A 12,840-nucleotide genomic window follows, 5' to 3' on the forward strand; every position below is an offset into this window, starting at 1 on the left:
GAATCTTATACTTTTTACTGGGCGTCGCCCAGGAATCTTCCATCATTTCCATCAGCTCATCTGACGCTGGGAATTCAGACTTAACTGTCTTTGTTCGTATAAACACAGGTGCTTCAGATTTTGACACTGTTTTGGCTGACTCCTCCAAAGAGAGAACCCCCTTCATAGCATCAATAAGTTCAGCTACATCCTCTGAACTGAAACTCTGCGACTGATCATCATACGGAGTGTCACGATCCGGGTATCTGGACGCCATTACTTACCCTTCAGATGCCTCCTAAGGCTGGCTCAGCGTTCCAGGACCGGATCCCATCTGTTATACTGATGTCCACATTCCTGCCTCCTCTCCTGTCACTCTGAGACGCGGTCACCGCAACGCCTGTTACATCCGGAATGGCGTCTCCCGCGGCCTCCGCCGCTGTTCCTGAGTTTCTACATGTAGAATGTCGGAGTGGTGATTACGTCAGCCGCGGCCTCCGCTGTGCCCGCGTGGTTAGATGTGCACTTGTCAGTCTGGCGTCTCCTGTGGCCGGCGCCGCCATTACTGTTTTGATTCCCACATGGATTACAAACCAAACTTCCCTCCAAGTGTCTGCATGGGCGCAGCCATCTTGGATTCTGTCATCTGTTCATTTCCACCAATCTGCTGTTCGCAATGTTAATCTGCATAATTGCCTAGCCAATCCCTTCCTTGCTGCAGGTATAAGTAATCTGTGCCTGAGCAAGGAAGGCATCAGTGCTTTGGTTGTCAAACCTAGTTCCAGTTTGTCTCTCTCCTGTGGTTGTTTTCCAGGTTCCAGCTCCTATCTCCACACTTCCACTAAAGAGACCCGCACCAGCATTTCCACCTGCGGTGTAGCCTGACTCTCCTATCCATTTGGATTCATCTGCTTCCAGCTACAGATCCACCTGCTTTCAGCATCCAGCTTCCAGCAGAGGTCAGCTCTTCTTAAAGTGCCGGTACCCTTTTCTGCAGATTATCATTTATCACCGGCATTATTATTTCACCGCTCTCAAGCTCCAAACATCACTTCATATTTCATCGCTCTCAAGCTACATTTATTATTTAACTGGTTCCAGCCAGTATCCACTCCGTGCCAACATCAGTCTGGTTTCAGCCAGTACCCACAGCAGCCGTTTTATCCACAGCAGCCCAGCTTTTCCTGGAACACCAGCTGGTACGATCCTGGGCTATCTCCATTGCTACAGTCGGGCCTGGTAAGGACTTTCCAACTAGAAGATTATAAGAACTATCTCACACTACCAGAGCCCTGTGGCCCTTGCCATCCTGTAGTACCCAGGAACTGTATTTATCCTCTGCTGATTTTTATGTTTTCTTTTACTGCTGCTGTGTTACGGAGTATGTCATAATAAACATCATTGACTTTTATCCTGGTTGTCGTGGTCACGCCTTCGGGCAGTTATTCTACATGTTACTTACATGTCTAGGGGTCTGATACAACCTCCCAGGTTCCGTTACATCTCAGCCCCTACAACTGAGGCTGCCTCCCGTCAGCTCAGGCCCTCAGTTGTGACACGGAGCATTTGAATATACTGTATCATCATCTGTTGTATCATCTTTTGTAGTCTGCAACATAGACGTATCTGTCTTAGTCTTACCTGTACCTTGGTTACTTGTAGAGGCTACTGGAACCAAGCCGTAGGAAGGGAGCTGCATGTATGGGTTAATAGTGAACCTATTCCCTGGGGTGGTGCTGCCGGAGTTAACCTGTCCGCTATTGAAGACAAAGTCTGTGCGAACATACTCCATGGAGGCTCTGCTGGTTGTTGAACCAATTCCTGTTTTTTACTTTGCTGAAAAGCAAAACAGTTCGCACATAACCCCTCATAAGTGACCAACTGGCCTATACCAATTAACCCTGTTTTACAAGATAAATATGTTAGGGATGTAGGAGTGCCTGATAAATTCTCCTCGTCACTTTTGCCGCTCACAGACATGGTAATGTTCTGTTTATGACTACACAATTTGTGACTGAAAATCACCTATATATAGATATATAGAAGTGAGATCAATCTGACCACAACTGTGCACCTGAATTGAGGTTCAGAACAGGACTGACAACATAAAAAAGTCAGCACACATACTAGCAGTCAGTCACATGTTAAAACATTAAACATTGTCATATGAGAATACAATCACCATCATAATAACTTACAAGTAAGTAGGAAAATTGTATTTCTGTTTTTTAACAGTTTTTTTTCCAAACATAACATGCAGAAACAACAGTAATATACAGGTCTCATATGCAATATGTACCAAAATTAACAATTCATACTAACAAGTAGAGAGAATTTTAGTACTGTATAACCCTTCCTCCATAGAGTGGGATACAGTGAGACTCACCACACTTCCATATCCATCAAATATGCTCGCAAGACGCTGAGTGGATTCAGACGCTACTGGTGTACACTGCCGTTCTGATAACTGATGAAAGACACGGACGCTCACTAACGGACACGGACGCTCAGTGAATGGCACGTGTATGCAGACGCTAAGGCCTGCGACTCGGTCCGGCAATCTAGTGTACACAACCGCAGCATCTAAGCTGCGACGAGTACCCTCGTGGTAGCGTCTGAGACGGAAGTGAGGTCATTCAGTTCATGGACGGGAGACGCGTGGAAACTGGTTATGAACATGGGGGAGGGCAGGCCAGGATAGCATCTAATTCCCCCTGTTGACTTAAACTCTAAGGATCACGGCCTCTACCTAGTCCTGGCGCCTATGATCCCTAAAGCGTAGCGCTGTCGCACCTAAGAGTGGTCGGCGCATCAACACACTGTTCGTAGTCTCCACCAATACAGTGTATCTGTGTCCGGAACCCTTAGTAAGAGGAAATCCATAGACTTACCTTTTCCCCATGCTCCGGCCACAGCCTGGTTACGTCTGCTGGACCTGCTAGAAACATCCGACACAGACGCCCGTCGAGACAGCACTGTACCGCGAAGGTAAGCGTTGTTGCGACCTGGTGGGGAGTTGTTGGAGCGACTCTTTCTAGTATGCGTTTAAGACGCTATTAAGAAAAGTCACTCAAAAAACATAGTAAGACTATAACAATAAAATAATAAAAGCTTCAGGCTACTTTATTAATAGCAGCCCTGTGACCATGGTCCGGCTCCTGCCGCACTAAAAAAAAAACTGATTTGTCAGTGGGCGGGATTATATGGTGAAGCCCCGATGCATCCTGGGAGGCAAGAAAGCTCATGACCGTTTGGTGCCATTTCTGCTGTCGCTCCGGCATATCCCAATGTTATCCTGTGGATAACCTGTGGACCCAGCCAGAGAAATGCGAACTGGTTTGTAATAAAATGCTATTGGTAGCAGTTTTTTTACGAAATTGCTCTGTTGCTAGCATGCCATCTCCCGCTTTGTAAATGTTCAGGTCCAAAAAAGATACTTGTTCCGAGCTGATAGTGTGAGTCAGTCTAATGTTGAGGTTGTTATTGTTCAATGTTCCAATAAATTCTTCCAGCAGTGACCTGCTGCCATCCCAGAGAAGGATAATGTCATCTATATACTGAAACCAACTGAGTACATGTGTGGTATTCTGCTCATGTGAATCCTGAAACACGTATTCGGCCTCCCACCAACCCAGGAAGAGGTTTGCATACGTGGCGGCACAAGCCACCGCCATTGCAGTCCCTCTAACCTGGAGGAAGAATTGGTCCCCGAATGTAAAATAATTTCTTCTGAGAACATATTCAAGAAGCTCAAGTAGGAATTCATTGAACTGAAGATCTTCATTCATTTTGAGAAAATATTTAGTGGCCTCGATACCTGTTGCATGGTCTATACTTGTATATAAGGCTTCCATGTCCAAAGTTACAAGTAGATAGGATTCTTCCATCCGGACTTCCTGAAATTTTCTAAGGACGTCAGTTGTATCTTTAAGGTATGAAGGAAGCGTCAATATGAATTCTCTCACAGTGGAGGTCTAAGAATCGGCTTGGTGGTTCTAAGAGGCACCCTATCCCTGAGACAATGGGACTACCTGGGGGTCGTCAAGCTTTTTGTGCACCTTCGGTAATAGGTAGAAGGTTGGTACCTTGGGTTTCGTAACTGTTAGATATTTTAGTTCTTGTTTTGAGATAATGCCCTGGGCATTGGAATCCTGAATCATGCGGTTATAAGATTGGGTAAACTCAGTTGGATTAGAGAATAACCTCTGGTAGCACGAAGGGTCATTTAATTGCCTTATAGCTTCCCTCATGTATTCAGATGTGGGCCAAAGGACGATGTAGCCCCCTTTATCAGAGGGTTTTATTACCACGTCCTTCCATTCCTGAATTTCTTTTATTGCTCTTCTTTCTCTGGGTTTCAGATTGGAATTGAAAATTCCTGATCTCCTTAAGTTCTTTCTGTGTATGGTATCAAATTCCAAAGAGACCATTTTGAGAAAGACTTGAACTTCGGGGCTTAGATCATCTGATGGGAAGAAGGTGAATTTAGTTTTACATTGAGGTCGGTGAGGTGTGTTCTTGAGTGGTCTACCATCAGATTCCGCTTGTAATGCCTCCAGCGTCTCTAGAGCTTCCTGTTCCTCCATTGTGAGTATTGTTGTTTCTAATTGGGGGATGCTTGATATTATAGCAGAATCCTGCTGTGGGATGGTAGTATTGGTCATGTCCTTGTGGCGGGCAAATCATTTTTTGAGCAATAATTTGCATCCAAAAAGGCGTAAGTCTTTTTCCCACATGAATCTATGGAATGTTCCAGTGGGGGAAAAGGACAGACCTTTACTAAGGACATCTTGTTGGTCATTGGACAGAGTTTTATCAGATTAATTATCTCCCACCTTCCTGTGTTTCTTGCGCCCCCTCCTCCCCATCGTCATTACTACTACTCCGCTCGGGAGGGGGGGGGCGGAGTTTCATGGAATGATGCATTTGTGTCGTGACATCACGACGCAAACTCGTCATTCCACGAAACTCCGCTCCCCGAGCGGAGCAGAATGACAGGAGGAGGGGGAGCAGGGGAGATAGCTGGCGCCGCTGCTCTGGCTGCTGCTGCCACCTCTGTGACAGGATCCCGCCTCCATACTTGTGCCGCCAGAGGTGCCAGGAAGCCTCTGCCCCAGCATCATTACTGTGACCTGGGCTGCCTGGCACAATAAAGTGTTTTCCTGTACTGCGCGCGTGACATCATGACGTCCGCACGCTAAATACAGAAGGAGACTGCCGCTGCTGAGCCGGAAGGGTTCTCTCCACACTGGAGTCTAGACGCTGTTCTTCCACGAGGAGCTGCAAGAATTATGTGAGTGAAGCAGCTACAAACGGGGAAGAGGGGGTTGGGGGCCACTGATACTACAAAGAGGCAAGGGGGAGGCTTAGAGTGCAGACACATGCTGTGGGGGGTTTAGTGAAAGATCATGCTATATATAGATGCAGGGGGGAGGAGGGTTGCTGAGAGTGCAGACATAGGGGGAGGGGATGATGCTATATTGCCATTTCTTGCGGCAGGCAAGGCATGCATTCGCACGTAGCGCCCGCCGTGGCTCTAGGTGGCTCAGTTTGCTTCCCCTCCTCCCTGTCATTACTACTCCGCTCGGGGGTGGCGGTTCATGCAATGATGTGTTTGCATCGTGACGTCACGATGCAAACACTTAGTTACACGAAACTCTGCCCCCGAGCGGAGTACTGAGGAGAGGGAGCCGCCCGGGAAGCCATCAAGCTAGGAGGAAGGAGAGGAGGGCCGGCGTGGGCCGAAGAGCGGTAAGCAGGATGGAAGAGGACTGCTGCAAATGTAAGTATAACTTTCTCTTTCTTTCTTTCTTTCTTTCTCTCTCTCTCTTTGTAGAAGGGGACTCTGCCTGCCGTAATGTGTAAAATGGGGATACTTGCCTGCCGTCATGTGTAAAATGCGGACACTTGCCTGCCGTCATGTGTAAAATGGGGACACTTGCCTGCCGTCATGTGTAAAGTGGGGACACTTGCCTGCCGTCATGTGTAAAACGGGGACACTTGCCTGCCGTCATGTGTAAAATGGGGACTCTTGCCTGCCGTCATGTGTAAAATGGGGACTCTTGCCTGCTGTAATGTGTAAAATGGGGACTCTTGCCTGCCGTAATGTGTAAAATGGGGATTTAATGTATAAAGGGCATTTCAGTGTGTGGCATAATATGGTGCAGGGGCATTACTGTGTGGGGCTTAATATGGTAGAATTTTTTTTTGCCCTGTGGTGGCCATGATATGTTGGTGCAGGGTCAAAAACTGGGGTGTAAGGTAGTCTTTTCAGATGAGGCCACGCCCATTGTAATGACGCCATGCCCATTGTAACGAGGCCACGCCCATTGCCGGGAGAGCACGCGCCAATTCTTTGTTTTAATATCTATGGGGGGGGGGGGACGCGCATTTTTCTTTTATGCCAATGGGGGAGGGGGGCGCATTTTAAAATCTCGCACTGGGAGCCAAATTTCCTAGAAACAGCCCTGTGTCCAGGTCATACTTGGAATGGAATTTGTTTTATTTGCGAAGCATTACGCTCATTATCCTCATGAGCATAGGTGTGCGCAGGGGGGGTGCCTGGTGCGCACAGGCACCCCCTAATGTCTGGCACCCCGATCTCACATGCCTGATGCAGCGATCGCCAAGCAAGCTGATTACTGTCCCCTCTGCGCTGCACCCTGTCAGGACTGCATTTCTGACTGGGCGCCTGAGTTAATCAAGGGTGCCACTGCCACTGGCTTTCAAACTCCTGGCTCCACCTCCATGTATAAAAACAGCGTGATGTGATTACGTCATGCTGCTCGCACGCCCACCCGCCACCCCCCCACCTCTCTCCTTCTATGCTATGCCAACGCCAGCCACTGATGAGGATCAGCATGCTGCCAGCGTTCCTCTTAGGAAGACAAATTCAATACTAGAAGGCGGTCGGCAGCAACATTGACACGTCACTCTTTTTTCCAGCAGCAGCAGTACTAGTCTGCGACTGTCAGTGAGTGACTGACTTGTAAGTAAGCTGCTGCAGCTTGCAGAGGAAAGAGAGGGGGAGCCAGACCAGGCTGAGGAGGAGCAGTGTAATTGCAGTGAGTGCTATCAGGGGTGTTTGTTTGGTGCACACCACAACATCTGACAATGTATCTGCTTTATTAGGATTGGTACAAGGGTGGATATTTTATATTGCGTTGACCATCAATATATGGTACTAGACACGCCCAAAAGGCGATGCTAGACACATCCCTACGACGGTGCACCCCCTAATAAAATGTGCTGCGCACGCCTATGCTCATGAGTTGGTTCCTCCACATTTTCTTGCACTCTCCTACAGTACAATACAGTATGAAAAATACAAATTATTGAACAGCACAATCACAAGAAGGAAAAGTGTTCCTATTTTTCTTTACTATTACAACAAAATTGACTATTGTATACAGTAAGTCAGTTAAACATTATAGTACTGTACGTACCATGTGCATTTTGTAGGAAATACTAATCTGGATGTTGTTCTCTCGAAAGCATGATAGCGCAGTTTGTAAAGTGACTATAATGCCACTTTCCTTGAGCCATGTCTGGATCTCTTTGATACTTTTATTTTATTTTTTTCATGTTGGCGATTATCTTGCTCATAGTTTTGTTGTCCAACCGTAACTCCTGTGTGGAGAAAAATCATTTGTGAATATTGTATTCAGGTTTCTAAAATTTACACATTTGAAAATTTGCATTGGTTTTATGCTGAAAACTAATACTGTACATGTTTATTATACAGTACCTGGTGTTCAAATTTAAGTACTGTATAGTGTACTGTGCAGTACTGTACTGAAAATACCACATCAGTGTTATGGACTGCAATTACTGTCCTGTATAAAATAGTTGAATAACCCTCCTTGGAAATGCATGGGTCCTGTGAGACTTACAGTACTGTACAGCATAAGGGACAACTGACCTACTGTACCAGCATTACATGTAACAACTGTATGTAAATTACTCAATTATTGCCTACCAACAATGCTGCTTACTGTACTGTATATTAAATACTGTAGGCCTAGAAATGTGTGTTTCAATACGCTAGTTAAAAAACACAGGGGCTATAAGGATAAGCAAGCTCAATGCACCGTACGACACACCAGACACAGGGGCATAGCCAGAACTTTGTGGAACCCATAGCAACATTTTGAAGGGGCCCCCATCAACAATGCTTGTAAAGAGACTCTTCTCTGCAGCAGTTTTTCATTTTATGCCCTATAATAGTGTCCTCCAGTACTGTAGTTCATTTTCTGAACCATAGCAGATCCTTATTTAATGTTATGCCCCATAGTAGTGCCCTAGTTTCTTTTATGAATCATAGTAGTGAAGAAGTTCACCCTAAAGTGATTACTCCCATTCTGAAAAAAACAAAACTCTGACCCGAACTCTCTCTCAAACTACCGCCCCATCTCTCAGCTCCCATGCCCTCCAAGCTACTTGAGAGACTTGCCTACACTCGCCTCACACACTTTCTTAACTCACACAGCCAACTGGACCCACTTCAGTCAGGATTTCGTGCCCAACACTCCACAGAGACAGCACTGACTAAGGTAGTGAATGATTTGGTCACTGCTAAATCTAAAAGACATTACTCTCTACTTATTCTCCTTGATCTCTCTGCTGCTTTTGACACTGTTGACCACTCTCTTCTATTACAAACACTACAATCCCTAGGAATTAAGGACACAGCCCTTTCTTGGTTCTCATCCTACCTATCTAATCGCTCCTTCAGTGTTCGTTTCTCTGATTCCACCTCTTCTTCGCTACCTCACTCAGTTGGAGTACCGCAAGGCTCAGTCTTAGGTCCTCTGCTTTTCTCTACCTATACCACATCTCTTGGCAAACTAATCAACTCTTTGGGATTTCAGTACCATCTGTATGCGGATGACACTCAAATCTACCTATCCTCCCTGATTTGTCACCATCTGTATTAGGCCGATTCACTGAATGCCTTTCTGCCATGTCATCTTGGATGACATCTCGCCACCTCAAACTTAATATTTCCAAAACAGAATTAATTATATTTCCTCCGGCCAATAGTAGTTTCCAACCTGATATCTCTATCACTGTTGAGAACTCAGCAATCATCCCTACCCCATAAGCTCGCTGCCTAGGTGTCATTCTTGACTCTGAACTGTCCTTTGTTCCCCACATTCAATCTGTCTCAAGATCATGTTACATACATCTAAGAAACATATCCAAAATACGACCATATCTTACACAAGACACAGCAAAAACTTGACCGGTCTTCCCAAACATAGGCTCTCACCACTACAATCCAGCAGCTGCGAGGCTAATCTTCCTTGCTAAACGTTCATCGTCTGCAGATCCGCTCTGTCAGTCCCTCCATTGGTTACCGGTATTCTACCGTATTAAATATAAAATACTTTTACTGACATCCAAGGCTATTAACCAAACTGCACCAACATACATCTCTTCACTCATCTGAAAATATCTCCCTACCCGACCTCTCCGCTCTGCACAAGATCTACGTCTCTCATCCACACGCATAACTTGTTCACACTCAAAATTACAGGACTTTATGCGGGCTTCACCCACTCTGTGGAATGCCCTCCCATGCACAATAAGACTCGCCTCTAGTCTCCAAACCTTTAAACGTTCCCTGAAAACTCACCTCTTCAGACAAGCCTATCAAATTCCAGACCCACCCACATAACCTTCAGTGCTTCCCTATCTAATTACATCCTCTCTGTACAGTATACATAACATCACATATCTTGTCTTTCTTTACTCTCACACCCTCCTGATACTTGGCCAACATTGCGGGGTATCATCATACAACCCATTTAGAACCTAGCAATCTGGTGGACCATTATGCAACAGATAGCATCTATGCTTGTGTATCTATGCCTATTTCCCTACAGATTGTAAGCTTGCGAGCAGGGCCTTCCTACCTCTATGTCTGTCTGTTTTTACCCAGTTTTGTTCTATTACTGTTGCTCTAATTGTAAAGGGCAACGGAATATGCTGCGCTATATAATAATAAGGTACTGTATGTCACATTTCAGAGCTGCCAGTATACATTATGCCACACAGTACCCCCATTTCACATTATTATATATAGTGCTCCCCGTTCATAGTGTGCCTCATTACAGAGCTCTGGTCCATATAACATTAAAATGACCTACAGTTCACTTTATACCACACTACAATGACCAGGTCCAGGGAAATACCTACAGTACAGTATATTGCAGGCCCCATGTAAAAAGTTTGAAAGGACCCCCTACGTACCACCCAATGGCAAAAATGTATATACATGTAACTTTGACAGGGAAGATGTGCCCATCTCAGCTCTGGGCCCCATGTCTGCACCTACAGTATGGTACACTAGCTACTCCCTTGACTAAATCCCAGAGAGTTGACAAAATGGCTGCCACCCATGACCCCTTGCCTCATGGAAGCCCTCAGCTATGGAGCCAGCGACGGCATAGGTTTTGCAGGCTACAGGGCAATGCTGAAGGAGCGTCTGAATCCCCTAGCTAAAATACACAGTGGCGATAGGGATAAACGAGCTCTATGCACCGTACGATACACCGGACTCGACCGCATAGCAAACTGACAAAATGGCTGCTGCCCGAGTCCCCCCGCCTAGTGGCAGCCCTCAGCTATGGAGCGAGCAACGACCTAGATTTTGCAAGTTACAGAGCAATGCCGAAGAAGCATCTCGATACCCTAGCTAAAATACACAGGGATGATAGAGATAAGCGAGCTCTATGCACATTATGATACACCGGACTCAACTGTATAGCAAACTGACAAAATGGCTGCTGCACGAGTCCCCCCTGCCTCGTGGCAGCCCTCAGCTATGGAGCGAGTGACAGCATAGGTTTTGCAGGCTACAGGGCAATGCTGAAGGACCGTCTGAATCCCCTAGCGAAAATACACGGGTGATAGGGATAAGCAAGCTCTATAAACCATGTGATACGCTGGACTCGACCACATAGCAAGCTGACAAAATGGCTGCCTCCCGATTCCCCCCGCCTCATGGCAACCCTCAGCTATGGAGCGAGTGACGGCATAGGTTTTGCAGGCTACATGGCAATGCTGAAAGAGCGTCTGAATCCCCTAGCTAAAATATACACAAACATGCAGTACTGTACAGAAAGGCTATGAATATGAAGAAACTGTAGAAATGAGATGGATCAAGTGAGGCCATCAAAGATTTCAACAGCAGGAAAACAAAGAGCAAATTAGCAGGAGATTTTTCAAAGGTCGGAGACGATCCACACAGCAAGTCTGCTTATGAAGAAACAGGTGTGCAAAGTGGCTACCGGGCTGTGACTGAGTCGCTCTTTAATGCTGATTCACACAAAGGAAATTCTTCCCGCTCAAAGCATACTCTGTGATTGGTTTATTGATGAATGCCCCTACACAGGCACCAATCACAGAGTATGTTTTGAGCAGGAAGAATTTCATTTGTGTGAATCAGGATAAAAGAGTGGCTCAGTCACAGCCCGGTAACCACTCTACAAACCTGTTTCTTCGTAAGGTTTTACTTGTCCATATTGCCCCTGTGTATTTTAGCTAGGGGATTCAGACGCTCCTTCAGCATTGCCCTGACTCTTGCAAAACTGATGCCATCGCTGGCTCCCTCACTGAGGGCTTACATAACAGAAAATTAATAAAGTGTCAGGAAAAAACAAACATGCATTCGCACTGTGGGAATCGAAGCCAGGAGTCTTAGCATGGGAAGCGGCACACTTTACCACTTGGGCACACCACATGCTAAATAGACAAGCTCATGTGTAAAAGTACTGTAAGCAGTGATCCCTCCCCATTGGTGTTTGTGTATCCCATTACAGGACGTGGATGCTTGTATCGCAGAACATGGTACATACTTTTACGTCAATGAACTACATTATTGCTTTTACACATTAGTTGCGTCTGTTTGCTTTGTCTACGGGACTTGGACGTTCACATCCAGTAACACGGCAATGGATACAGTAAGTGTTTTAACGTGTTCTTTTGCGTCTGTATAAACTATTTTATTTATTGACTCTCCGTCTGGCCGTTGGTCTGTGTGTACAGTATACATTACAGTTGTCACTGACCATTTGCCAGAGCTTGTAGTGTAGATCAATCCGCCGCTATTCACTCTAAAGCACAGGTTCTCAAACTCGGTCCTCAGGACCCCACACAGTGCATGTTTTGCAGGTAACCCAGCAGGTGCACATGTGTATTTATTAATCACTGACACATTTTAAAAGGTCCACAGGTGAGCTAATTATTTCACTTGTGATTCTGTGAGGAGACCTGCAAAACATGCACTGTGTGGGGTCCTGAGGACCGAGTTTGAGAACCTGTGCTCTAAAGTACTGGATTAATGAAGCATTAGCCACCCTAGTGTATTGCATGCTGAGTATGTAGTCGTGCCTCAACGCATCTGTCTGTGCATGATCTCAGCAACCTAAGCTATTGCCTAGATGCGACTAAACCTCAGTTTAGGCGGAGAAACAGCAAAGATAACGGTGTCTCCATCTGTATAAAATATATTAGTTTCACCTTTTAAGTTGAATTAATAAAATAAATGAACTTTTGCATGATATTCTAATTTTCTGAGTTTCACCTGTATATGGTGGTTTCCCTGCAACGTAAATCTGCTGAAGAAATGTACTTTATTACATTATTATAAGGGCACGGTTGGAGGCCGCCTCCTGAACGTATTGAGAAGCCGTAACAATATAGGAGAGGCATTGTTTTGCATTGTCAGGAAAGTTGGACGGTAGTTCCTCCTCCACCTCCTGAACCCAGGCCGTAATGGCCTCGGCAGCCCATGAGGCCGCAATAGTGGGTCTATGCACTGCTCCTGCCAGAGTATAAATAGACTTCAAGCAGCCC

At 45.8% G+C, this 12,840-nt stretch overlaps 1 long non-coding RNA gene across 2 annotated transcripts in view; it reads right to left on the reverse strand.

The window, feature by feature from the left end:
- The window catches only part of LOC134969363 (uncharacterized), a 132,819-nt gene that overhangs the window by 83,389 nt on the left and 36,590 nt on the right, over positions 1-12,840 (reverse strand). For both annotated transcript variants that reach the window (XR_010189457.1, XR_010189456.1), the window contains exon 2: positions 7,425-7,608. This is a non-coding gene — a long non-coding RNA (uncharacterized LOC134969363). The remainder of the gene's footprint in view (positions 1-7,424; positions 7,609-12,840) is intronic.

The sequence above is a fragment of the Pseudophryne corroboree genome, chromosome 11 (genome assembly GCF_028390025.1).
Source record: "Pseudophryne corroboree isolate aPseCor3 chromosome 11, aPseCor3.hap2, whole genome shotgun sequence".
In the NCBI taxonomy this organism is placed as follows: domain Eukaryota; kingdom Metazoa; phylum Chordata; class Amphibia; order Anura; family Myobatrachidae; genus Pseudophryne; species Pseudophryne corroboree.